The sequence below is a fragment of the Lissotriton vulgaris genome, chromosome 12 (assembly GCF_964263255.1).
Source record: "Lissotriton vulgaris chromosome 12, aLisVul1.2, whole genome shotgun sequence".
Classification (NCBI taxonomy): Eukaryota; Metazoa; Chordata; class Amphibia; order Caudata; family Salamandridae; genus Lissotriton; species Lissotriton vulgaris.
In genome coordinates, this window is record NC_141700.1 from 224,807,792 (window position 1) to 224,832,139 (window position 24,348).

Sequence of the window (24,348 nt, forward strand, 5' to 3'; positions counted from 1 at the left end):
GTTGTGTGTATTTCGCCTGAAAATTGCTCTTGTGCAATTGTCTGTAATTTGTGACTTTTTGGTCGCAAATTTTGGTTTGCGACTATCTGTTTAATTAAAAAAGTTTGTAATTGACCATCGAAATTCAAAACCTGGTGGTAAAGATGGTGCAAGTGCAGCCCAAGTATATACACTCTGCGACGAATCTATTAGCAAGGATAGTTTAGACATGAATCGGTAGTAAATAAACCATCATGTGACCGCATAAGTGCAGTTAATAGAATTAAACCTTGCAAGGAGTTTTACGTGAAATTAGAGCTGTGCAAAAAAATATATATACTCACAGCCTTACACTAAATTCTCCCTGTCTTATAAAAAGTGTTCCCCAACGCTGAAGTTCCTGCCTTCCATCTGCAAAACCTCTCTAGACGGTCCCTGAGCCCTGAAATGCAACACTTAACAAAGCATCCCCTATAGTTTAACTTTGTCTTATATGATGATTGCATTAATGAACCATACTCAAAATATATAAATTGCGTTTTTTTCATTATTGCTGCTCTCAGCTGTGTATGTAATTCTGTGAATTGTTGTTCCTAACTGGAACACTTTCTATGCAAGAATACAATATTTTCTCCTATTGGTTTTCCCTTTATATTGGTAGGAAGGATTCATTTAAATAGAATACACCCTATTGGGAAAAAAACCAGCAGGCCATAATGAATCCCCTGCTATGACGCATCATAGCTGCACTTCAAAGGAGTACTGAACGCCTTTTCATGAAATACTCAAAGTTTTATGGCTCACTGAAAGAGATACAAAGCATCCTTCACAGAGATGTCACACCATGCAATAAAAATAACAACAAAACGCCAGGAGCCTGGTAGAAATATTTGCTTTTTCAGTAACATCATCATGAATGCCACTCAATGACTGTCTTGTTTTGAAAGAGAGAAGCTTTTTGACAAATTGTAGTGGTGATCAAAATAAGACGTGGTGCCAACTGGACATTCTCTTTCCTGCAAATAACTTGTGAAAATGTGACTACTCTGACAGCTAACTAACATTTGAAAGAGTGTCCCAGTAAAATATATTCAGCAGGAAGCCACTCAAAAAGCAAAGACTGGAGGGACCATCTTACAGACTAGAAAGAGGTATGCAGTGCATACCTTGGATGCAGAAAGACATGCATTTAGTAAAATTATCTCAAATCTGTGACACTGAACTGGATTTAGAAGATGTCATTGGCCGCAGAAGTGGCACTCTGCACTGTGTCTTGCGGTGGTATAACATGCCATATTTGGAGTCTGAGGATATTTGTTGGATTACATTTAATTTTGATTTACCACAATCTTAGAATAAAGGTTCTGGATCTACTTGAACCGATTGTGTGTGTACCGGACTACCTCTTAGTGTACACCCTGAATAAATAGGGGGACACTTGATTTACTTAGTGTGTCCTTCTGGGTGAAAAGGTTGATTTTGTACAAGAATATTGTTTGTTGTTTTTATGTCATTTGTATATAATTGTTGTATATATATGTGTATATATATATGTGTGTACATTGTATTTTCATTGACAGCATAACATAAAAGCATTTTTTGCATTAAGGATTACTATAAATACAATTGGTAATCATGTTTATGATTAGGTATGCGATCATTTTGTAGGTAAAAAAATTAATGCTGAGAATTTTGTTTCCAGTATAAGGGAACTCATAGTCCCATATCTTTTAAGGATTGGAAGATCAATCCCTCCCGACCAATTTCTTTCTTTTGCAGTAAAATATGTTCAGCAGGAGGAGACACTGAAAAAGCAAAGTCTGGAAGGACCATCTTATAGACTAAAAAGAGGAATGCAGTGCGTATCTTGGAGACAGAGAGATATACATTTGGTAAAATGATCTCAAATCTGTGTCACTAAACTTGATTTATAAGATGTCATTGGCTGCAGAAGTGGCATTATGCATTCTGTCTCCCAGTGGTATACCATGGCTGACGCCTTTCACACCTGTACCCTCTCAACAGACTCCTGTGCGATTCGAAAGGGGGTTCGCAGAATGGCATGGTTTTGACATTACCGAAAGGAATGATAGCTGATACTGGCTGCAAAAAGATGTTATAATTTGCAAGCAGTCTTTTGGTGACAAGATCAGAGTGAGTCACACGCTGACCTACCTAATTAATATTCATGTGATTAGTCGCAAAATGCGACTCAGTCTCATGAGTCACAGGCGCAGGGGTGGTGGCCTGCAGTGGCCCGCAGACACCCATGCCTTTTATTGCATTTAAATATATATATTTTTAAGTAGGCCGATTTCCTCAGAGGAAACGGCTGCTGTTTTTTTTTGTAAGCTTTCTTTTAAAATAAAAAGTTTCAATGATTGTTGGCTGCGGTCCCCAAGATCAATGCCCAATGCCCCTGAACTTTTACCCCAATGCACAGAGGTGAGGGGGGTCCAAAGGGGATCCCTTTCCTTGGCGAATAAGTTAATTTTTCAACTGTTTGCAACCATCACATTTAGACAAACACTAACCATGGGAACTTTTTTTTAGGGGTCACCTAAGTAGTGACAGGAACAAAAAATAAAAGAAAATAAGGATTTTTGCAAACCTTTTCTATTAAACCCACTATCTTCTCTGTACCTGGAGCTACTTTCATGACCCCTTGGCAGGAGTAGCATGGGCAGTTTCCCGGATTCGAAAACTCAGGGGAGGGCTAGTAACTACTATCAGTAAAAAGCCCCTAATTAAACACATATGAATTGGGACTTGTAAGACTCAATGCTCTAACACAGCTTTAAAGAGAAAATAATGCATTAGACCAATGAGATAAGAAAATGTAGAAATGTGCCGTACATTAGAACAACATATGTACAGCTTGTTTGCAGGATTCACAATCACAGTGGCACATCAAATGAATCTTTCTGAAAAACCATCATCGACAAACATAATTTACCTGGCTTTTTATACCAAAAGTTTTCTCTCAAATAAACAAAAAGCAGGATTTCAGTCAGCATTATGAGCGTAAGCATATCACAGGCACAGAATGAGCACAAGAAGTAGAACTGTCTTTCCAGGTGACAGTTTCAGTTGCAACTGAAAGCAACAACAGCACAAGCTTTCCTCAAAGTGGAGGAGAATAAGCATAAAATGAAGGGGGGATGCCTGTAGTAAGGCTGATGGGTTAATAAGGCGGACACCGAGGGATTTAGGAACTTATGATACTTATTACCCGGAGAGCGCCAGGAACAACTCCGCTCCATATAACTCGCGGCTCTCCTAAAATGGCCACCCGGCGCTCCCAGCATTCCCTGCCACGACACATGACGGAAACACTAGAGCGCTACACCACATATCTCCCCCCTTTACACATCCCAATACAAAGAACAGTAACAACGTGGGAGGCTGCTGAGGGGTACGTGGACTAGGGGGATCGGCATTTTAAGGTGCATAGGCAGTGATAGCAGTGGGGTGTATGAAGGGTGTTACACTTTCATGTCATACTCCTTTTACCTCCTAGGTAGTACCACAGCTCTGCCTGTGCATGTGCATGTTGAGGCAGTGCATGTTCTAGTGTCACTAGTGTTGCTGGGATGGTCATTGCTTGGCATCGAGGGTATTTGACGCCTGGTGTCTGACCCTCCAGTACTTTGTTTCTCTTGTAGTGTGTGTTGGTCTGCGTCCTCGGAACTCCTCTGTGCACTGGCGTTGTCAGTCACTTCTTCCCTGGTGCTTGTGGTCCTGCTTCTCAGCGCTTCTGTTTCTGGTACCTGATCGTCCTCGTCCAGGCTCCAACTGTCGTTCTTCTCTGGTGGCTCCGTTCCTGTTTTGTCCCATCTCATTATTCTGTTACACCTGGCCATTCTGTCCTGGGACCAAACCTTTCTGTCACTCAGTAGAGCAGATCTGGCATAAGTTTCCCTTACTTGCAGAGGATAGCTGAATTTGCTGTCGCCTTTTTTCCGTATCTGTGCTAGCTTCACTCCGACCCATTCCCCTTTCTCCAGTGACACTTCCTTGACTTTGTGTTGTTTGCTATAGTAGTCCGTGTACATTTTTTGTGCTTTTTCCAAGTTGCGGCGCACTACTGCTGGTGACCATTTGCTTTGTAACGTGAGCTGCATCCACGCCAAGTTGTCTCTTGTGAACGGGTCTCGGGCCGCAGTATCTTGAATGGACTGTATCCTGTCGTGGTAGGAGTAATGCGGTAAGCCCACACTGTGCATCTGAGTTCCGACTCCCAATTATTTCCAGCGCTGATTGCTGCTTGTACCAAGCCCATAGTAACTCGGTTAAACCTCTCTGCAAGACCGATCCTCGCGGGGTGATACACCGTGCTATGCTTGGTCACAATGCCATTCTGTTCCATGAATGCCTTACATTTATCAGACATGAACCGGTGCCCATTGTCGCACGTGATGACCCTTGGTATGCCTTCTCTTAAGAACGTGGTGGTGAGGAAGGCTAGGACAGTGTCCGTGTCTACTGTTTCACATAGGTTGACTTCTGGCCACTTGGAATATCGGTCTAAGAGGACGATGGCATACTTGGGAACACTCTGTGCATCCAGAATTGGGCCTAGAGTGTCCACAGACAATTCTTCCCAAGGGCTGCTGAAGTTGACAAACTTCCCTAGTGGAGGTCGTAGCATGGTTTGTGCTTTGTCGGCATTACTGCACTGCTCACAGGCTCTGACGCGCTTCTCCACTTGGTTTTCCATTGCTGGCCACCAATACGCTTGTTTGACTCTTTGCTTCGTTTTGACGATCCCAAGATGACCTTCATTCATGATCGTGAGCAGGTGGTCCATAAGTTGCCTTGGAGGGATTACTTTGTCTCCACGTAGAAGAAATATGGCGTTGTCTCCTACAGATAGCTGTTCTCGGACCTCCCATAATTTCTAGAGTCCAGTGTCCAGGTACTTCTTCTCCGGCGACCCCATCATGATAAATTGTTTGACGGTCGTGAGGCACGTTTAATTTTCATATGCCGCTTTCCAGTTTTGTGCGCTTATTACCGCTTCTTGGTCCTCCGCGAAGGCTATCGTGTACTCGTCCCAGTCTGTGCGCTCCGGTGCCTCTTCCATCGCCGTTGCTCTGCTGAAGTGGTCTGCGACTTTGTTCTTGGTCCCTGGTAGGTATTCTATGTCGTACACAAAGTCCAGCAGTCGGGGTGTCATTTTCGCGATGCGTGGAGTGGCACTGGCGTGTCTGCTTGATGTAAGCACTTTGACCAACGGTTTGTGGTGTGATCGAAGGAGAAATCTGGATCCCCAGAGGAACTGGCAGAATTTTTCCATTGCCCAGATCGCTGCTAACATCTCCTTCACTATTACACTAAACTTTTCCTCGTTAGGGGTGAGGGAGCGAGACGCAAAGCTAACTGTTGTTACCTCACCTTCTGTGGATCGCTGCATTAGGACTGCTCCCAGCCCTCTGTCACTCGCGTCGGTGGTGAGAATGGATAATGCAGTTTGGTCGAAACCGTGGGGAGGCACTGCTGCGCAAACATCATCTTTTATTTGTTGAAATTCCTTGTGGGCAGCCACCGACCATGCAAAGGCATTCTTCTCTTTGATTATATGGCGTATGTGGTGCATCTTGTTGGCAAAATGTGGCACAAATTTGCCGTGGAATTCCGCCATTCCCAGGAATGATCGGACTTCATCTTTGTTTTGGGGTGTGGTCGCGTCCTTAATAGCTTCCACATTGGCCCGTTTGGGCGCAATTCCATTGTCGCTTATTTCATGGCCCAGGTATGTGACAGACCGTAGGCTGAATTTGCACTTGTCCCACTCTGCTGTGAGGCCGTTCTGTGCTAATATGCGTAAAACTGTAGCAAGCTTGGCATTGTGGTCCGTTTTGGTCTTTCCCATTATTAGGATGTCATCCTGGAAGTATTGTAGCCCCTTAATGTCCTTGAATAGCTTGTGCATCAGCTTCTGAAACACTGCTGCGGCGGATGCCAGTCCAAAGGGCATCCACCGGAACCGGTAGCACCCAAATGGTGTGATGAGGGATGTCAGTTTCTTGCAAGCGGGGTGCAGCGCAATTTGGTGGTATGCCGAGGTGAGGTCTATTGTTCAGAACCATTTATTTGTCTTTGGTCTGGGCTAACATTTCATTTTTTTTGGCAACAGGAATTTGTCTACTATTATGTTTTTATTGAGTTCTCGCAAGTCTATGCATAGGCGCACCTTTCCGTTGGGTTTTCGGGCTACTACTAATGGCGCTAGCCATTCTGCGCTCTCGATTGGTTCTATTACCCCGTTCTCCTTTAGGCATTGTAATTTTTGTTGGACCTCGTCCCTGCAGTTCAATGGAATGTTCCTCACTTTGAGGCTTACTGGCATGGCACCCTCCTTGAGGCATATTTTGTGTGTGAATTTAGTGAGTTTTCCCTATGGTGCAGCTGAAGACGGCTGGAAAGTCTGCTTTCCATGTGTTGTTCTCCTACATTTGTGAGTGGTCTGACATAAGTACCTACGTCGTGCCGCCAGGGTTTAGTTGAATCCCTAAAGCTACCCGGTTGGCCCACCCCAACACTGAGGGCCCAGTTTCAGCTACATAGAGCTTGCCTTCCGCAGTCCGACCCTTGAACTCAAACTGAAGTGGGTGGAACCCTACCATGGGAATCCATTCCCCTGTGAAGGTGACTGGGTGAATTCTGTGGAGAGCAGGTGACTGCCTATGGTGTGTGCAAAATCTTGGTCCCAAACATTGTGTTAGATGATGGTGTATAGGGAACATGAGTCTGCAACTATGAATACCTGTACACCCCCAATGGATAATAAACAAGAAGTTTTTTTTGTTCTGGAACAGTCTATGCCCAAAATCTGGTCATCAATGCACAGAACGCAGTCCTCTTCATTCTCACCCACCCCCTCTTCTGTGTCTGAGTCCTGCATAACACATTTCACTGAGGATTTGCGGGGCTTTTGTCTGCACACCTTCTCGAAATGTCCCATCACCCCACAATACAAACATTTTGCTCTAAAGGCCAGGCATCGTCTGTCATTGGCTGCATGCGCTCGGCTGCCACACCTGTAGCAGCTATTCTTGTTATCTCCAAGGGCCCTTTGGAGTGCGTTCGTCTTGGGTGTGAATTTCTTGTGCTGCCTTGTGCTGACTGTGGACGCTGGCTTGTGCTCTTGGGAGGTTGTGTCTGTTACCTTGCACACCATAGCTTTCTTGTGCTGTCTTTTTTCCTGGCTTCCGCACAACTTTTAGTGAGATCTGCATTCTTGACCAAGGCTACTATCTCCTTGAGGGAGGCATCGCCACTGACCCATAGCTTTTCCTGTATGGATGTATTCACAGTGTGCATGATTATTTGGTCACGTATGAAGTCATCGTGAAGCACGCTAAATTTGCATGTGACCGCCAACCTCTTTAGCGCTGCAGAATAGTCATCTACTGACTGCCCCGCGGTCTGTTTCCGTAGAAAGAAGTTTAAACGGTCTATGGCAGTGCATATTACCGGCTGGTAATGACTGCCCAAGTCTTCTAAAGCGTGTTGGAACACATCGTCATCCTGGGGGGGCTTAGTCTTTTTTACCATGCTCAGGTACACTCTGAGGCCTTCCAGACCTAAACTGTGTAACAGGATTTATTTCTGCGTTTACTATGGAATACTTCTTCACCTTCGACTTCTAGCGCAGATAAATAGTTTAGAAAGTATCCTTTCCAATCCTCCCATTTCATGGCCGGTTCCCCTGATTTTTGCAGAATGGGGACCGGGTTCGTAAGGGAGAATGTTTGCGCACTCATACTGGCCGGCCTTTTGCGGTGGAGAGCCTTCTGTCGTGGGCGGGGGGCTTCCAGGCGCGACCTGGTCATTCTGAACAGCAGACTCTGCCTAGGACGTGAGGTCTTCGCCCACGTGGTCTTGGCTTTGGTGCACCAGGATCAGGTGCCGGAGGCGGTTCTGGGCATGCAATGAGGGACTGGAGTGTGAGGGCTCCGTAGGTAACTGTAGCTGGGTCAATTGTGGCAAGCAGGCGTCCCTGGAGTGTTGCTGTGGGGCTGGTGGCGGAGGGAGGCTGTGTGCCGGTGAATGTTGGGCACCAGATTACTCACGGTTGCTGCTGGCTGCTCTGGCAACACAGAGGAGTGACTGGCTCATTCTGTGTTGCTCAGCGCGGTCCCATTGCAAGCCCTGCTACCACACCAATGTTGGGCACTGTATCACTCACGGTTGCTGCTGGCTGGGCTGCCTTGGCTGCTCCTGGGGAGTGACTGGATCATTCTGTGCTGCCTCTCGCAGCCCCTCTGCAAGCTCTGCTGCCAAGCGGGTGGACTTGTAGTGGAGTATGGGTGGGGTGCAGCCCCGTGTCCCACTGCCACGCTCTCCGGGTGGTGCCGGCCGCCATCGGTGTCCTGGATCGTGTAGCGCATGCACACGCGTGGTAAACTGGGACAGTTTTATGGAACATCCCCCCTAGCCTCGTCGCCAATTTGTAGTATGGCTGATGGATTAATAATGAGGCGGACGTCGAGGAATTCAGGAACTTATTAATATTTATTACCCGGAGAGTGCCGGGAACAACTCCGCTCCGTGTAAGTTGTGGCTCTCCTCAAATGGCCGCCCAGCGCTCCCAGCATTCCCTGTCACAACACGTGATGGAAACACTAGAGCGTTACACCACACTGCCCCCTTAACTAAAGGAACAGAATGAGTAACTTAACCAGAAAAATCATGCTTCCTCAACATGGATTTGGGCACGCGCCCGTGAGAGTGGCTGAAAGCACACAATGTTGCTGCTGTCTGACATATTTGACCTTCGAGGACGTTCATAACCTGGGCCCAACAGTCACTGCTCATCCTCCAGTGAGGGAGGGCTTGGGTGCAGCCAATAGCCGCTCCCCTATCTTCAAGGCCCCTATGAAGTGCCTTCTGTTCAAGGGTAAATGGAGCAGAGATAGTAACGGCTGGCGGGAGTAACCAAGCAGTTCTTGAAAGTGAAGGCAAGAAAGAGGAAGAGGAGCAATGGAGGACATTGAAGCAGCCATGCTGCTTTCATTTTTATGGTAGAAGGGATTCTGGGTTAGTTTTTGTCTGTAAGCAATTTATTGAAATAGCACTGGGCTTTCCCTTTGTAGAAAGCATGCAGATTTTAGAGTGATTTGCACAAGGGTCTTCGCAGACTGGGGTCATCCTTTAAGGCCTCCCCTATTTGACCCACTCCCAGGAGAGAGCTGGCTTGGCCCCAAGAAGCAGAGAAGGCAAGTCTGCTTGGGCCTGGAAAATCCCATCTATCAGACAAAGGCCTGTGGAAATGAAGGTGTCTCCATCTCTAACTCGGATTTTTGGCACTGTTATATAGCTCCACGGGTAAGGTGGGCCAGATTCCTAATGATTTCCGATGGTATAAGGGTCTAGGGTTCAGCCCCTGATGCTGGAGAATGAATAAAGTCTTGGAGACAGAAAAGATTGTCACTGACTGGGAGAAAAACAGCAAAGGGGATGGGCGTTTTTCCTGCCTATCCCTGTAAAGCCGGTCAATGTATCAAGGGAGGAGATGGACACCCCATCGAAAAAGGATGATGGTGCTGTAGCAGAAGAATCCCAGTACCAGTGTATTTTGTTTTGAAAGCTTAGTGCCATCCTGAACAGATGGAATGGTGCCAGTGAAATCTTTCATCAAAGTCTAGCCACCTATAAGAAGACCACTACAAGGAACTCAGGGTTTAATCTAGAGTCCAGCAAAGAAGAAGCTCTGCCATAAATTGGTGGGGTACCGGTCCAGCCAAACTTGTGGTTCTCTTGCCTCAAGTAGAGCTGAGCCTCAGCTAGCTCAGGTGTTGGAAGCCCTTACCCCAAAAGCCAGTCTTCCAAAAGACCACTGGGCCATAGTGAAGGTGGCCCTGTCCTGTTTAGGACAGGGGCACCACCACTGATTTTCCCTGCCCAGTTTCGACATATGAGGCATGGTGCACCCAAGCCGCTAAAAAAAAATGACCCTGATGCAGAGGAAAGAAATATCCCTATATACGAGGGTCATTATTTTGTTTTCTTTACAGCAACAAATGCCAACTTTAGTTGTTTGTGAAAATGTGATTCCCAACTAAGGGTACTGTGCCTCAAAAGTAAGAGAATAACATTGTCTAACGAGTAGTGGGATACAATTAACAAAGTTACATTAATAACACCATAAGAGAACAAATAAGAAGCATTTCCTTTTACTTTAGCCATGATAAATTAAATTATCTTACAAGGTTTAGGTTTGGAACCTCCCATTTACTGGTCGCATACCCACTGCATGCATTTTCTGAGGCTAGCTTTTATGCATGCCCATGTGATTCAATATCTACGCTGCACTTTATGTGTTTTTGCAAACTTGATACGAACCCATGGCGTCTCTTCTTAATACCTCTTTTAAAATTGCTAAATATAAGAAAATGTCAGGCTGCCTTGCACTATCTTCAGCTTTTAAAGGATGATTTTATTTGTTTAATGGTTTACAAATATATTTCCTCTGCAGCCCGTCTTCGAAACATAGTTAGGAAATGATTTTCTATGTTTTTATAATTAATTGGTTCTTAGGACTTATGCATTTATAAACGATGCTGTCTGAAATTGCTGCTAATAAGTATCATGTATGTAGATCCACTCCTAGTCTCCTCACTACTTTCAACACAAATATTGTTGTGCCCAGATTTGTGATATTCATCTGAAGAATTTGTTTTTGGACACTCTTATTTTGGCGAATTTCTTTTTGATGTCTGTACTTCTTTTTTCTTAATTTTATTGTTTCTTAATCAGTAATGTCTTTTTTGAAGTATTCTTTTATGGCTTGCAATCCAGCCGATTAAAGATTTCTGACTGACTGAAACAAGAAGCATAGCTATAAAGACAAAATAATTGTAGTATTTCCTAACCATACAAGTCAAAACAGAAGGGAAAGGAGAGAGAGAGAGAATATTTCAGAGGAATAGTACCAATGAAAGATGTGATCTGCACACGAAGGAGTGACGCAAGTGTCACCACAAGGTTATCACTTATAAGTTGAAAGTCCTTCATTTGAGTATGTGCAAGAATGAGGGCTAAAACACGCATTTCACCTCTTAAAAGCCATACCAGGTAGATTCACATTTGCAAATGTCCCCAGCAAGAATTTCTCTGTTGTAATCAACTTCTGTAGGTCGTGTGTAAAATTGTTTGCATGTAGACTTCTCAAGTCTCAACAACACCCTTTACACAAATAGTGTTACAAAAAGAGGAAATTCCCTGTGGGCGCAATAAAGTTTTGGTGTGATTCATATGAAAAGATTAACTTCTTGTAGAGTGGGGGGTATGTTCTTTGTTAATTCAGTTCAGTCAAATGAATCAGACCATGAGTAGTATACGCACCCTCACATTCAGAATTTTTAGTAGGTGTCCCCAAGAACGTCTCTTCAGGAGTGGAGGGCGTGTTCACGCCCCTTAGAAGTGTCTTTTATTATAGATAATTGGGTACAGGTGTTTTCAGTCTGGTATGGCTGAGGTTTCTGTTGGAATTCACCAGGAATTGTTTTTTTGGGTAGTTCACAAAATAATGTTTTTTCTTTTACTTAATACCCCTGCCAACCTGCATTCCTCCATCTTCCCACTGCCCCTCAACCTCATCTCATGCACCCTACTTGTCGTATAATGTATTTTATGATTATATGTCACCGTGATTGTTGGAAAATCTGAAGCTCACCTCCCGCCTAATTTAACTGACTAAGCTAAGCCCCTGGGTGCCCCATACTATCCAACAGACCATCAATACAAGTCATTCTCCAAGAATCTCAAAGGTGTATGGGCCAGGTAACACTAATCACAAAATAAGAACGCGTATGGTCTTGAAGGATTGATTTTAGCTTTAAGATGGGAACTTTAACTGTGTTGCAATATGGATATCTACAATTCTTCGTCTAGTGGTGTGCCTACGTCATCAGCACAAACATGCTTGATGCCATTTTGAAAAACCTTATACACCAAAGTACATAACACAATTCTTATGGTAAGATGGGATTCTGCAGAAAACAGAGGCCGTTCAGTCAAATGATTGCAAACCCATTTTCCCAATAACCTCCTGTAAAATGACATACTGCAAGTGCTCCTATTTGGCAAGCTAATATTCAGATTTAAAGGAATCCTAAGAAATTGAAGAGTTATTTGGCCAAATGTTTCCCAAACAGTGAATTTCCGCTTTCATCCACAAATTCTGAAAGTACTGCATTGCGGTACGTTATGGCTGTGTTCCGCCAAACAGACTTTTGAGATGCAGATAGAGTGAACTGTGCCAAATGTGATAAGTAACGTGTTCTTTGTAAGAGACTTCTGGCATTTTCTATTGGTAGACAATATCCTCTCCTTGTTTAAAGAAGCAATGGTATTTTCCAGTCCTTCATAACCAAAGTGGTTAATTATCTATGCAAAGTTAAGTGATGGAGTTGAAAAGACTGTACAGTGAAACATCTGTGTACTCAAAACCTTCCATTTAAACATCAGATTTATACGCAGTAAAAAATTGCTTTTTGACTGTGTGCCAGTAATATTTCAAAGGTTACATATGCAAACAACTTCAGCAAGCATTGGCAATGGCAATAGGTCGGCTCAGCATTGACTACAAAGACATTTTCTGTCGCAATGGGCACTATTTATTCCTAGATCATTCACTCTACAAGACAACCATAAGAATGGCCTATATTAGGCACACAGTTAAGTATTAAAACTAAGTGCAGCCAAAAACAAAAACCCAAAGAAAAAACACCACCTTGTCGTGCTACAGTGATTAGGAACAATAGCTGTACAACATGTCGTCTTGCATCAAACAATAACTTAAATATTATTATCGTGCTGTGGTTAACTTTATATTACAGCAACACTGGCACTAAAAATTAGACCAAACTATTGATTTCGTATTAGAGAAGTGCACAGACTTTTTGCACTTTCAAGGTACACATGCTATTCTGCCCTTTATAATCATTGCTAGGCAACACCTAACCCTAAATTAAAAGCATATTGTTGTTACAGATAAAGCACAAAGCATTAAAGTGTTTTAGGAATAAAACACTTTCACACCTATCTATATTTTCGTGTACAAAGAAACATACTGACATACTGCACACAATTACCAATGCTTCCAAAACATGCTACATGCAAATAGCTTCCTTTGCAGCTTTGCCACAACAAAGGATCAACAAACGTCCTCTACTGCTGGAGCCTTCCCACAATTCTGCTGCCCAAACGTATCAATGACTCTTGAGCCCAGGCAAAATGGCATCACTCAAAATAATTTTCAATGTAATATCAAATGCCTGTCCTGTCGGCTGATCCAAGATAAGACTGATACTCCTAACCAAACCAGTACTAAAGATGGCTGACCCGTTCTCTCACTACATGAGGGGCAGACCAGTTCTCCCTCTATACATATCTTTTCCTGTGGGTTAATATACTATTTTATTGACACTCCAACAAATCTACAACTAACGAAGGCTGACCCAAAGGCCGCTTTAAATTGATACTTGTATAGCACACTACTCACCCGCAAGGGTCTCAAGACGCTTGTACGAATACCGCTGTGGAACCCATCCTGGCTTTCCCTGTGAGGCGTCCACTCTTGGGCATCCCCAAGGTGAAGGCCAGGCATCCTTAGCGTTGTGAGGCCATTGTGGAGATTAGGCAAGCTATTGCCCAGAGTTGCAGAGTGGGACTCCATGATTGGAATAGGCACTGAGGCGAGAATGATCAGGTCCGTGGAATTTTTGAGCACAAGACCCACCGAGGCAGGGAATTGAACCCTGGTCCCGGGCTAGACCTCTGCATCAGGGTCTGCCGCTCTAATCATTGAGCCACACTTCTCCAAGGTAACGTCACATTTAATATGATGCCTAATTTTTTGTAAGACATCTAAAGCTGAATCTAGGCCAGCTTTAAAATGTATATAAAGGTTTTGATAATATACACATTTTGATTGTGCCCTTTTTCCACATAGACTGAACTACAATCACAAGCTTTATTTTGACTAAAGTTTACTTAAAATTTAGGACCATTAGGCTTGTAGTGCCAGAATATTTTCATGTCAAGATATACAATATGATTTTAAGGTCATCTAAGACCCCTTATTCACATGTTTAGGGTAGGTTTGAAAAATTGGAAACCATTTAGGTGACTGCTGTTTTCATTCACTGAAACTTAGGGCCTGATTATGATGGCGGTCTCACTATAGGTAGCTCAGGCAGTTTGATGTTCTAGTAAGTGTTTTTGTGTCATAATATATGTGGTAGTTTATGTGGTGCTGTATGTAGTGGTTATGCATGAGGTGAACAGCTGCAGGGTTATGTGGTGTAGGGAATGGATATCACTGAGTTAGGTGGTGCTGTAAGAGGTAGGTGGTGAATGATGCAAATCCAGTTTGTGTAGTGTATATGTGAAAAAGAGGTGTAGTAGAATAGCCTAAAGTGTTACTGGTGTTTACGGAGGTTTAGGTTGAGTGTGGTGTGTGGGCGATAATATATATTTTTGCAGCTCTTGAAGTTGCAAGTAGTATACATGGTGAAGAGGTGTCAAGTAGGAACCATTGGCTAATGGGTAGCATAGTGAGTAAACCATATAACGATGTACATGGAAGGCGGCAGAGAGTGTGGCTATGTGTAGATGTTTTTCACATTAAAAAAGCACAAGGGTTCCTATTCTACTGTTTAACAAGACTACAAAGTTCCCTCTTGTTTGAGATATGCCAAATAAAAATATATTCCTACACCACCTTCTTAGTAAATTACATCTCTGAGACATCTGTCTACAGAAATTTTATGCAGACTTACTGTGGCTAATTCTGCACCTGTTTTTTTCACCAAAACATTAACATTTAATTTATCTTGATATATTTTAAGCATGAGCGGGAAATCCGTTACGCTCGCGGATTTTGCGGATTTTTGGGAAATCCGCAATCCGCGAATTTTGCGGATTTCCCGCAAAATCCGCAAAAAAAATCCGCGAGCGTAACGGGTTCAAAGTTGAACCCCCACTCATGCAACTATTTTACAATGGCGCCAGCAAGCTGCCAGCGCCGTTGTAAAATAGTTACAAAGTTAGCTTGCACAGGAACCACTAGATAAAACGAAGCAGGTGCTTCCTGTGCAAGCTAACTTTGTAACTATTTTACAACGGCGCTACCAGCTTGCTGGCGCCATTGTAAAATAGTTACAGCCTTACACAGGTCACTCAAGGGACCCCTGCGCCCTTCAGGGCGATTGCATAGTAACACACACATGGCCACTCGAACTAGTTGATGCTCAAATTCAGTGACTCATTCATTAGCCCAAAAACAATCATGAGCGTCTTCGAGGCTGGACAGGTGTGCCTCTTCCCAAATCTACCGTGGAAAATCAGCTGTGATGCTGGGTAGAGGCCTTTGCATCCTTGACTTTCATGAGCGCAATCCCCGTGCTGTTCCTGTGACCAGGAGCTTCTTTCTCTTATAATTGTGTTCGCACGGGTTGCTGCAAGTTCGCACGCGTTTTGTACAATTTCGCAATTTGCGAAATTGTACAAAACCCTCGCGAACTTGCAGAAACCCGTGCGAACATAAAAAAAAAAAATCCACGCGGATTCGCGGATTTTGCGGATTTTGGCAATCCGCAAATCCGCAAATTCACGGATTGCCAATCCGCAAAATCCGCTCATGCCTAATATATTTATGTAGGAATTCAGAGGTATATGCCATTGGGGGTGTGGTGGCTGGAAGACATATTTTGGGGAGTTTTTTAGTAGTTGGTCACATGAAGAACTGTGATAGGTGTGTTCTGTGTCACAAAGTGGTTGAAAGGAGGTCAGAAGCCAATGGGTATATCTGTGTGAGTGGTTGGTAGCAGTTACATACACAAGTATAACTGTCCCCCTGGGCACTGGTGTTGGGCTGACAATAAAATTCAGCCTTTTCTACAAATCATATAATCTCATTTCGTTGATTGTTGACATTCAATTTTATTTCATTGAATTTATGAGTCTTTACATGTTCATATCAATAATGTTCAAATTTCATCCAAAGCAATGATATGTATCCAATGCATTTCGGTGGAGAAACCACCTTCATCAGGGATCCATCTGAAAATAACAAACAATAAATTCTGAGCATACAATGTCCTAACCAATGCATTATTACCAGTCTTATTTTAGATTTTATCAGCTCTTTAAACGATACAACGGCTATACTTTCAATCAACATCTCACTATGTCCCATTTAAAGTGGTCAAAACGTGACTGTACTGACACTTTCCGTTATCCTGAAACTGTGTTTACTATGGCGACTGATCTTTAATAAACGAGTTTGCCCATTTATACGATATGCTGTTAAAATGTCGTATTAGAAAAATGTGCCTCTTACTACATACCAAATGAGTCCTTTACGGTCAAGTTGTACGTGCCTAAACAATCTTACAATATAGTTTACCGTAACCACCTTTATGTTAAACGCTGTTGTTTCTGTGCAACCCTCGACGGGTTTTAGTGTTTAAATAACAATGCGTTCCTGCGTTCACTCTCAGTTCTCACCTGCACTGGCCTCATTATTTTTCCAATCTGTTTCAACCAATAATATACCTGTCAACTTACAAACAAGATTCACTGTGTGAAAAGGGCCCGGGGCCTTGAAGGGGGTGGTGCCTCATGCCGAGAGCTACCTAAGAGGCATTCTGTCCCTCACCAAGCACCCCCACCCCCTCCCAGAAAAAAGCTAAGGGTCATTGAGGATGTCGCCGATATCCTGGGGTGTTTTCACACCTCTTAATGGACATCGGATGCTAACTGCCTCTGAAAAGGAGCCGGAAATCCTCTGTTTCAGTGGTATTCAGCTCATTTACCCTGGCACCATGTGATTTTGGCTCCTTACTGGGTGACCCCTTTTTTGTCAACATTATTCCCATTCTCCCTCTAGATTCTTTATTTGCTTTTAGTTTTTCTGAACTGGAGAACCGCAGCCTTAAGTCCCGGCGGCGCAGGGTACGCCTGAAATCCCCGGGATTCCCCTTCCTTGTCAGAAACAGAGACACGGACTCTTCGTCTGGCGTAGAAGATTGTATTTATTAGCTGCAGCTAGTACAGTGGTCTTAGAAGTCGTTGGTATAACGAGGTTCAAAAGAGACTGCCACTTAACTCCGTGGCGCACAGGTTTATATACGGTACAATACAATGCAAAATGCAATCACACAAGAGCATGAGACATAGGCAAATGTTATAGACAATGCTTTAAGTCCAAAGCAACTCAAGTTCCCGGTTATGTTTGTCACTCGACCCCTTAAGCAAATTACAAACGAATGTACGCAATTCGATTTACAAGAAGAGAAAACATAGCTGTATGTTCTAGAAGGACAGTCGTGAAACAAGAGAATGCATGAGACGTGTAGGGAAGGACAGCAGATAAGATAACTTAAAGGAAAGAATGGTGCGAACCAACAAATAGTCCGGATGGGGATTAATCAGCTCAGACAGGAATTAGTGTACTCGGCCAGACCCTGACACTCGTTAGTAAACATAGGCAAAGAAGCCACCTGACACGTAAATGCAGAAACGACAAAAACATTGCGTTCGCCGCGCTGCCTGAGTGAGGGCAACACAAGATGGCGGCGACTACAAAATGGAGGCTGAGCACGAATTAATTTGCAATTTACTGAACCTCAGACCCTCCTTTTGCCATTACTCAGGCAAAAAACAAACCAATTCATGCTAGTCTGAGTCAGAATCAACATCGATGTTCATAAAATCCTCAAGCTGTTGCTGCACCATCATCCTAATATTCTCTGACTTCTGAGTTACAGGTTGTGGAACACATAAAGTAGCCAGTAGGCCACAAACTACAGGACCACATTGGACACACAGACAACAAGAGAATATGATGGCCAAAAATTCTCCAAGGAACGTTAGGATCTTCCATCCCCAAGTTGACAATATTCCCCAAAACCATCCCATAAAAGACCAATCCCCTTCGTACTGATGAATCGACTCGGAGATGGTATGCAATTTGGAAATGGCTTGGTATATTGTCGGAGCATCATCTGGAATATAAATGCAGCAGCTAGATCCGATCAATCTAGAGACACCTCCTCGGTCTGCTAAGATCACATTTAGCGCAATCCGATTCTGCAACGTCATAAGACGGTCAGCCTGAAGCTCTGTTGTAATGTTACCTATCACACCTGCAGTAACATTAATAGTGGTCTCAACCACACAAACCAATTGCCTGATGTTTCTGCTGTTGGCCATTGTGCCCCAAAAGGGAAGGAATCCTTTAAGGAAGTCTCCTCCCTCTTGTCCTGCCGTGTCCTTGGCATCGAATATACCTCGGCTTTATCTAACTCTGTGGTGGTTTGACGGAGCCGTATATGTAGGGGGAAGAAGGAAAGCTATATAACAGGTTCCAGAAAAGTTAGAAGGGAGCCATGTATAAGCTCTGTCATTACAAACAAAATATGTTCCTTGAGACGGAACCAACGGAGGGAAATCAGGGGACGAGAAAATGTTGCTGTACAGACAACTCTGCTTGCTGTCAGCTTTCTTGCTATTGACTTGGAGACAAAAATTACCTTGATGAGGTACGGTCCATACTGGAGAAGACTCACCTTTTCTAGTTTTGTCACCAAGGCTAGAAACATAGTGGGTAACATTCCATCCTTCATAAGCTCTTTTCTCGTCTAATGGGATCTTGTTCTTCTCTACGATCTTAGCCATCACCACTATACCCTTAATTAAAGAGCTGTGGCTAAAATCCAATCCATTCCCAAAGGTTTTTGCAGGGCTTCTAAGTCTGTTGTGGTATGCGGCCGAAAACATAGTCAGATAGGCCCAAGCTGAACCTTCATATGAGAAAGGAAGAACCAAATATGGCATTCCCTTTCGTGTATTGTGTGGCATAAGTCCGCACACCCAAAAGTCAGTCATATTAATAGCCAACTGATGTTGGTGTAACAACTGGACAAACGTGTTATTCATATATTCGGCTCTCCTTATCTGCTCATGAGGAGGTAGAGTATGCATTTTATGTGAAAGGACAGAAAGACGAGAAGGCAAAGAAGTTGTAGAATTAACAACAGTTCTCTGCTGCAGAACATGTACAATCCAACCTGTGCAGGCTAATAAATTACACAAAAACATAAAAACACACAAAGTTACACCAAATCGATTACGCAATAATTTACAATACTTCGATCTCATTTCCTGCTTCCTATTTTCCCTACCTATGGTTGTTGTACCATCCATCTTTATCTAAAAAACATGTCGCTCACTGCAATCTTTCTCAATCACTCAGCTACTCACTTCTGTATATCCTGAGGCACTAGCCACTTGCTAAAAGAACAAAAAAACAGGTTACAGTCTGAGTTTCCTACCGTGACCCTGCGACGGAGACAGATGGCTCATCTAATACTAAATATCACACAAAAACAAGGAGTCAAAAAGATCAAAAAAAATGTCTTTGGGTAATAAGGAAAAGTGTTCAAAGTGTTCAGTTCCTTTGGTCAACTCTCGGCCTCAGATTGTAGCGTGTTTTGCTCGGCACGGTCTGGTCCTTAAACAAAGTCTCTGGATTGGTAGTGTCTATTCGAAGATGCGCAGGCACAGCGGCTTGAAGAATGTCGTCATCCACTTTCTCAGACTGAGTTCCATAAATTTGAGCATCACTGAGAGGCACAAAACAAGGAATCGCTGCAGATTCAGATTCCCTTATGCCACTGCGGATCCACTGGTCGAAGGGTAACGGCAATGGCACCTTTTTACAGTGCACGCCATGTGTCCAGTTCTTTTTCCCGACCACTTTCACAGCTGTGCAGGTGACGAGCAAAACTTGTCTAGGCGCAGACCAGCGAGGCTCCAAGTTCTTAGTCCGCTGAAAATTCTTGATGCAAACCCAATCACCGGGCAAAATGGTGTGACCTGGGTCTGTGGAGGCCTCCGGCAAAGCGCTTTGTACCTGTTGACGAATAATACTTAATTTAGCAGTCAAGTTATGCAGGTAGTCAGTTAACAGAGGATATGGTATGCTGAATATTTCCTGGGACGAGGGACACCCCAAACATTAGCTGGGCGTCCGAATACCACTTCATATGGGCTAAGCCCCATACGAGAGTGCACAGTAGTTCTGGTTGACAAAAGAGCTAGGGGCAAGGCGTCAGTCCAAGCAAGGCCCGTACTGGCTTGAATCTTGGCTAGTTTAAGCTTGAGTGTACCATTATAACACTCAACCAAACCTGCTGACTGTGGATGGTTTGCCGCATGGAACTTCTGTCTAATACCAAGACCAGAACACACTTTCTGCATAATTTGACCCACAAATTCACTTCCATTGTCACTCCAGACAATTCGCGGCAATCCAAACCTGGGAAAGAACTCTTTAAGCAACACTTTAGCAGTTGACAGAGCAGTGTTATCTTTCAAGGGGGAGGCCTCTATCCAACGGGAAAAGGCACATACAACCACCAAAACATACTTAAGGTTGTTGCATCGATACATGTGAATGTAATCGATCTGCAACACCTCAAAAGGATATGATGGGGAGCGAAATGCCCTGCCGGAGTTGGGGTACCCTTTCCTGGGTTATGTATTGGACAAACAATACAATGCTTAACCACATTCTCTGCACATTTCGGGATTCCTTCATTCTGCCACACAGGAGCCAAGAGCTTACATATGCCTTTCGCACTAATGTGAGCTGGACCATGAGCCATAGTCACAACCGGCAACACGTAAGCGTCCGGTAATAACCATCGCTGATGTTCCCACAACTCCGTCCAACAACCCATCGAGTCTAACATTCCCGTACTTTCTTTCCATGTACTCAATTCCTTCTCAGTGGCCTCTCCCTGAATTGTTTTCACACTCTCAATCGTGTATTCACACATTCCAATTTCCCTAACCCAATTTGCAGGATCTGCCACATACATTCGGCTAGTGGTGTCTCTAGCTGTAGTTTTTGCTACCTCATCTGCAAACGCATTTCCATGACCCACATCATCTGTGACTTTGCTATGCGCGCTGCACTTTATGATCGCTATCTGTGCAGGTAAAGTATGTGACTCAAGAAGATCAGTCACCAACTGACCCTGCTGGATCTTTGTCCCGTGAGAGGTAAAGGATCCTCTCTCCCTCCATAATTTACCAAAGCTATGTACAACGCCAAAAGCATACTGACTATCAGTGTACACATTCAATCTCTTTCCCTTCGACAACACACACGCTCTAGTCAAGGCTATCAATTCAGCTGCTTGAGCTGAATTATGTCTGATACGTCCCGTCTCAACAATTGTGCATAAGTTGGTGACAGCATAGGCAGAAGTAGTCTCCCCATTTGGAAGCTTGAAACAAGAACCTTCCACCCATAGGATCCCATCCGGGTCCTTGAGCGGAGTGTCCTTCAAATCAATCCTACTCTTCGTTTCTTCTTCGAAGAAAACAATCATGTTTTTCCTGAACGTCTTTCTCATCTGGGAGTGGCAACAGTGTAGCTGGATTTAACGTGTTACATCTTTTGATATGCACATGACTCGCCAGAAGTGTCAGCTCGTATCCAGACAAACGAGCACTCGTAAGATGCTGTGTTCTTGTTCTGTTCAACAAGGTATCCACTGCATGTGGAACCATAACAATGAGTGTGTTATCCAACACTAATCCAGCAGACTGTCTAATAGAAATCACCGCAGCTGCTGTAGCTCTGAGACAACTGGACAAAGCTTTAGCTACTGGGTCTAGTGTAGCGGAGAAATAGGCACATGGCCTCTGCTTATCTCTAAATTGCTGTGTCAACACTGACAATGCGCAACCCTCTCTCTCGTGAACGTACAGTGTAAAGGACTTGCTATAATCTGGGGTACCCAACATTGGAGCAGAACACAGAGCAGTACGTAGGTCAACAAAACTTTTCTGACATTCATCCGTCCAAGGGAGCGGATGGGGCGTATCTTTCAACGTAAGTGCCAACAATGGTTTGGCCAAAAGTGAAAAATTGTGAATCCATTGTCTACAGTAGGAAGTGATACCCAAAAAGGCACGCACTTCTCTCTGTGTGGTAGGTACAGACATCTGTGAAATAGCCTGAATACGTTCTGGGGTCAATCGCCTTCCCTCCTTCGACAGAGATGACCTAGATACCTAACCTCTTAGCGGGCATATTGCAACTTAGAGGGCGACACCTTATGATGTAGAGCAGACAAATGATGCAACAACGCAACAGTCACACTCTTACACATATCTTCCGTATCAGCAGCCACCAGAAAATCGTCCACATACTGAATAAGCGTAGCGCCTGGAGGCAAGGAGAAAGCATCAAGTTGTGACTTAAAAGCCTTGCTATAGATGGAGGGACTTTCACAATAACCTTGAGGTGCTCTTTTAAATCGGAAACTTCGGCCACCTAGAGAGAAACCAAAAATATCCCTACTTTCTTCAGCAATAGGAATACTAAAGAAAGTATTTTTAAGATCTATGACTGAAAACCAAGCTGCCGAGGCAGGAATCATTGTCAACAAAGCTGTAATGTCCGGAACAACAGGAAACTGTGGCACAACAATTTTATTGACTTCTCGAAGGTCAATAACAAATCAATAAACGGGAGGCTGTGAAGGATCAGTTCTCTTAAGAATTGGAAGAACAGGGCTATTACAAACATTGCGTCTCGTTTCTTCAACCACGCCCTTCTGAATAAAATCATCAACGATAGCCAAAAGTGCTCTCTCACCATCACTAGAGATACGGTACTGGGGAATGCGTGGCATTCTAACATTTTCTTTCACTGTGACAACATATGGTGGGATCGCAAGATGACCCACGTCATTTCGGCCTGTAGCCCAAAGACTTTCAGGAAGAGAATGCAACTCAGGTGGAAACTGGTCTCGGGACAAATACATAGAAGATGTCAATTTCTTCCCTAACGTAAGATGCACGCCAGAAGGAGAACAATACAATGTTGCATGTAGTCTTTTCAACAAATCTAGACCCAGCAGGTTCTCACCACAACCAGTTGTCAGAATAAGTGAAGCATCCAAATCATAAGGACCAATCGAAACAGGCAAGGGACAAAAAACTCGATTACGGACTGGGGTGCCAGAAAATCCTACAGAAGTATTTATTAAGCCAGACAAAGGTGCCCCAGGGAGTTTAGAATTAATGGTAGAACTTCTCATTGCACCAGTATCCAAAAAAACGGTTCTGAAACACCCATAGTATTGACAGTGACATACGGCCCATTTTGATCTACTGGAATCGACACAACTCCCTTACTGCGTCCATGGCTGTCCTATTCGATATGAAAATCGTCAGCCCTATCTTCAACACGATAATCGTCATTATAATACTGCACAGACTGAACTCTCTGCTGATCAAAGAAATTCGTAGTAGGTGGAGGAAAAGAACACTGCTCCTGAGAGGACACACCTCGTCCTCTACCTCTAGATCCTGACTGGAAATTACCACGACCTCGTGGAGCAGACATCCCATTATTACGCTGTAATAAAACCGGACAACTATTCTTGAAATGTCCCTCTTCCTTACAGTATGCACATTGATTAGGACCTAACAAAGGTCGCGGTACAAAAGACTCAGGCTTCTGGAACACCTTCTGAAACTGTGGAGGTTGAGAAAACTGAGGCTGTGCAGGACGCGGAGGATAAGCCTGCTGTAAAAGAACCTCGTTTTCAAATCTTTATTTTTCTTCTCTTGTTTCTCTTTCTACTCCTTATCTCTATTCTCATAATACTGTGCAGTAGCCAATATTTTAGCAGGGGAAGAGACAGCCCATGCACTTTCAGAACTCTTTCATTTATTTGACAATTCGGGAAGCAAGTTATATACAAACTTATCCACAAACAACCGCTGACCACCCTCTACACTCAAATCCTGACCACTATGGTCAATAAACGTCTCTTCAAAACGAGTGGAGAAATCCGAGATGCTTTCGTATTTCTTTTGCTTGCATGCGGCCAGCTTATCCCAATTTACTCGCACCGCAGGCATCATTGTCTTCATCAATTCAATTATTCTGCCTGGTAAGGCAGTAATCAGGTCATCGGGTTTCGCACAACCCACTTGACCTGCATCGGCGGCTCTAAGAACAGCCCAATCACCACCTAATTCAGCAACATGATGTTCCCTACTAATCCGCACCCATAATGCTTGCAGAACAACATTTCCAAATAACCTATCAACATCGGCCAAATTCATAATACAAGCCTGAACTGTTTGAGATAATTCTTTATAATATCCAGCAGGATTTTTATCGGGTCCGGAAGAGTTTGTTTAAGCGCCAATACCTCAGACCTTTTCCAGGGTTCGTGGACCCATATACGCGGGAAATGAGCAGGGACAGGAGGTGGACCAAGCACCGCTTCTCTCCATACGGGAGGAACTTCACGCATCAGA